Source organism: Choloepus didactylus, chromosome 26 (genome assembly GCF_015220235.1).
Source record: "Choloepus didactylus isolate mChoDid1 chromosome 26, mChoDid1.pri, whole genome shotgun sequence".
Lineage (NCBI taxonomy): Eukaryota > Metazoa > Chordata > Mammalia > Pilosa > Megalonychidae > Choloepus > Choloepus didactylus.
The window spans coordinates 12,438,395-12,442,870 of record NC_051332.1 but is presented as its reverse complement, the minus strand read 5'-3'; the positions used below and the strand labels follow the sequence as shown (position 1 = coordinate 12,442,870).

Below are 4,476 nucleotides of genomic sequence, written 5' to 3'. Positions count from 1 at the left end.
AGGCTATTACAATAATCCCAGAAATGAGAAGACAGGTTAACTAAGGAGTTAACACTGGAGATGAGAAGCAGCAGCATATTTTGAAGTTTGGGGAGCAGTGAGTGATGCTCCATGGCTAATCTGAGCTTATACCAATTCTCAGGAGCTTGAGATTTGGTCCCAGAAATTGGCAAACCATACAACTCAATATTCCCAACTTACCTCATCCTAATGATGGGATTATGAGTATACCAGAGATCATGGAATGCTGATAGAAGGAATGACGTGGGATAGGAGGAAGGGATAAATCACTCTGAATGTTTGGTTGGAGCATGGGTTGTACTTCTGTAGAATAAGACAGAGTGAGACTTTTGAAGGAATCTTCAATGGGAAATGTCATCCAAATGCAACAAGAAGACAAGCAAAATAGTTGATTATGGTAAATGTAGACAGGAGATTGGTTAATGAGAATATATTGAAATTTGTCTGGGCTGTTTCTCTTTTCTCAATTAAACAATGAAATAGGGCAATCAGTTAATACACATAGCAGGTGGTATGGTATGGGTGGTATTGGTGAGGGGACATCTTTGAGGAGAGAAGATAATATTTAATCTAATTCTATTAAAAAGTTGGAGAACAAATAGAGAAAATATATAAAGAATGTTTGATAGGATTTTTGTGCAGAATTACTTGTTTGCATTTTGTGGTTACCAACTTAAAGTGAGACCAAAGAGATTTTTTTTTGAGCATTACTCAGATGCTCTAATACTTGGTCAGAAAAAGAAATAGTTGACATTAACTGAGACTCCACTTTAAATTGGAGAGAATGAAAGAAAAAAAGGTCAGAGGTGGTTGTAGGGAGTTATTTTAATGATGAGGCTTGCATTCTAACCCTAGTAAGGAGAGCAATACAAATAAAATTCGGTAATAGAAAATAAAAAATGTGTTGGGTAAATTACTTGAGGTTGTAGATCAATAATTATTAAATATAATAATTACCATATCAGGGAGGGTGATACAGAAAACTTTGAAAAAGAATGCTTGGCTTTAGTAGCTTATACATTCAACTAAACAGATGAGACAGGCACATAAGAAGAAAACAAAAATGCAAGACCCTAGTGACAAATGAAACAGATACAGTTCTAATTGAATATGGGTTGAGAAGTATTAAAATTCTGTAGAAATGAAGAGCAAAAATTAAGCAAAACTTTCAAGGATGCAATAATGGAAAGAGAGAAAGGAATTTCTGAGAAGGGAAGTTGTTTGACCAAATCCTAGAGTAAAAAGAAAAGGGGGAGGGAGTAGATTATGATTCTATACTTGACTGGAAAAAGAACTCAATTGCATTTCCCCTTACACACTGTAAGTTGAATTAAAATATATAGCTATAGATCTGTGGGTATGATTAGAATGCAAATCTAGTATAATAAATTATACGCACTTTAATTGATTGAAATGATTTAACTGCAAATGAGTTCATTGTTCCTGGTTTCACACCAAAACTCTGATAATCAAAAACCAAGTGTCAGAGAAACTGAGAAATTAGAAGTCAAATGCTAGTGTCTTAATCAAATTACAAAACAGGAAAATGCAACCAAAAATGTAAATGCACAAAGAGAAACAAATTGAAAATTACAGAAACAAATCTCATTACAATGACAGAATCTTTTCTTTTGGGCTTTTCTGATATATCCAAGTTCCACTGGTTTCTTTTTGGAGTAATCTTTGTCATCTATATGATTATTCTGATGGGCAATGGCATCAAAATTCTAATAACAAGAGTAGACCCAACACTTCAAACCCCAATGTATTTTTTTCTCAGATACTTTTCCTACTCTTGGATATGTGGATCCAGAAAGGAAATATTTCTTTTTTGGCCTGTGCTACTTAAATGTGCTTCATCCTGATGTTGGGAGACACAGAGTGCCTCCTCACAGTGATGGACAATGACTGCTATGTGGCCATTTGTAACCCTCTGCACTATCTTCTAGTCATGAACCAAAAGATATGTCTCCAACCCAGGAGAGTAATTCTCCCTGGAAACATGGAATATGACTTCCATGGAGAAATCTAGACCTGGCATCATGGGATGGAGAACATCTTCTTGACCAAAAAGGGATGTGAAAGGAAATTAAATAAGCTTCAGTGGCAGAGAGATTCCAAAAGGAGCTGAGAGGTCACTGTGGTGAGCACTCTTACATACAATATAGACAACAATTTTTAGGTTCTAATAAATTGGAAGAGCTAGCAGTAAATGCCTGAAACTATCAAACTAAAACCTAGAAACCTTGAATCTTGAAGATGATTGCATAAAAATGTAGCTTGTGGGAGGTGACAATGTGATTCGGAAAGCCATATGGACCACACTCCCCTTTGTCCAATGTATGGATGAATGAGTAGAAAAATGGGGGCAAAAATAAATAAAAAAAAGGTACATCTCCAGCTGGTGGCTGGCTAATGAATCAGTGGAACTCCAGTCAAAATACAGCAGATGCTTCAGACTTTCTCTCTGCCCTTTTGTGGATCTAGCCAAATCAACCACTTCCTCTGTGACATACCCCCATTCTCAGGCTAGTGTAAGGGGACATTTTTGTGAATAAGATGGTGATCTATACATTTGTTATTGTTTGTCACTGTTCCCTTTCTGTTTATACTTGTGTCTGAGAGCAGAATTATTGCAACCATCCTGAAGTTGCCATCAAACACAGGATGGAGCAATGCCTTTTCCACCTGCTCTTCTCACCTCAGTTGTAATTTTATTCTGTTAATCACTACTGTCACTTATTTAAAACCAAAATCTGATCCATCTGAAAGAATAAAAAGTTGCTCTCTCTTTTCTACACAATTTTGCCTCCAATGTTTAACCCTATGATATACAGTCTGAGGAACAAAGATGTTACAGAGGCATTGAGAAAATTCCTTCCCAAATCATAAGCATTGTAAGACACTTGAACTAACATGTATAACTGTTTTATATATTTAATTGACATGTAGTTTTAATTGAAATCTACTTTTAAAAGTTGTACTAAATTTTGAAATGTTACCATCATCTTTTAGTGGACTCATGTTCTCAGAGTTATGCCAATTTTGTTATTTTATTTTAAAATACTAATTTTAAAGATCAATTTTCCCCTTCACTATAAACTAGTAATTTGAAATACTTGCTTAAACAAGGTGATAGCATATATATTTTGTCCTATAATTGATATAATGACATTTCTCATTCTTTTTTGAAAACTTTCTGGAAACCAACATAATATCCTCTATTTAGAATTGAAATAAAATGGTAAAAAGCTCTTAGACCCTATAGAGTCATTACTGGACAATGTTCTCATTGAAATAAAGCATGAATGCATAGTGATATATGTGCAAGAACAATTTTAAAAACCAGTATACAACAGTGTTTCTTGTAGCACTATTGACTAAGCATAAAATGGGAAAAATGAATGCCCATATTGAGAAAAATTTTAATAAATTTGTTGTTGAGAATTCTTCCACACTATAATTGAAAGCTACACTAGCCTTCCTGAAGATGAAATGAACAAATGGAGAGTGTCCTTAGCTATCCTAGCCAAAGACCAAACCATTGAATTAGCCTAGAAAAGATCAAATAGAGCATGGAAGAACCTTTACAACTGAGGTCAGCCCAAACTGTTGACAAAAAATTAAGAATAGTTTAATGGTTGCTGTTTTAAAGCAGGGTTTAGCAAAGTTTTTTTTTTTTTTTTTTTTATGTAAAGAACCAGGTAGTTAACATATTTAATTTTGTATTGTTTGAAATTTTAACTACAGGATAATCAGGGGAAGTATATTTCAATGAAATCAAATATACATAAAACTTGAATGAGTTTTATGCATAACTGCCTGAGAGTGCATGCACTTTACCTCTTCTATATTATCACTGATGGCCTTTATATTTTGATCTACTATGATAAGAAAAGAGCAGTATTTCTAGAGATAATTTTGTTTTCTAAAAGAAAAAGAGATACATCTTCAGATAGGCAAGAAATTACAAAATCTACCACCTAGAAGCATTCTTAAAAAAGTAACTAAAATACACTTTTCAATATAGAAATGGACATATTTTTAAAGTCTAAGAATGAGATATGCTTTAAAACAATTAGCAGAGAATGTTGAATAATAGTTTAAAAAGACTCAAAAATAGCAAAATGTAAATCTGTTTAAAAATTCAGAGTAAGAATTTTTCTGGGCATTGATGGCAGCAAGGTGGCAGAATGAGAGACCCCATGTTTTCTTCCCTGCACAGAAATACTGAAAGACTAGAAGAACTCTGGAATATAGTCAAAAAGTTGCAGTAATTGGGTGAGTATCAAATGAAAGGGAAAGGCAATTTAAAATTTGCAGGAAAACTGTTTTGTGCCTTCAGTCGCCTTTCCCCCACTCCCTCCTCATCTCTGTGCATCCTGAGCCCATGCTCCCAGTATGGGTCCCAGACTCTGAAGGATCAGAGTAACCCTTGTGAGCATTTTTGAGTGT

The 4,476-nt window shown here is 34.4% G+C and overlaps 1 pseudogene; it reads left to right on the top strand.

Moving 5' to 3' along the window:
* Window positions 1-372: 372 nt before the first annotated feature.
* On the top strand, window positions 373-2,913 carry LOC119520769 (annotated as a pseudogene).
* Window positions 2,914-4,476: the final 1,563 nt, after the last annotated feature.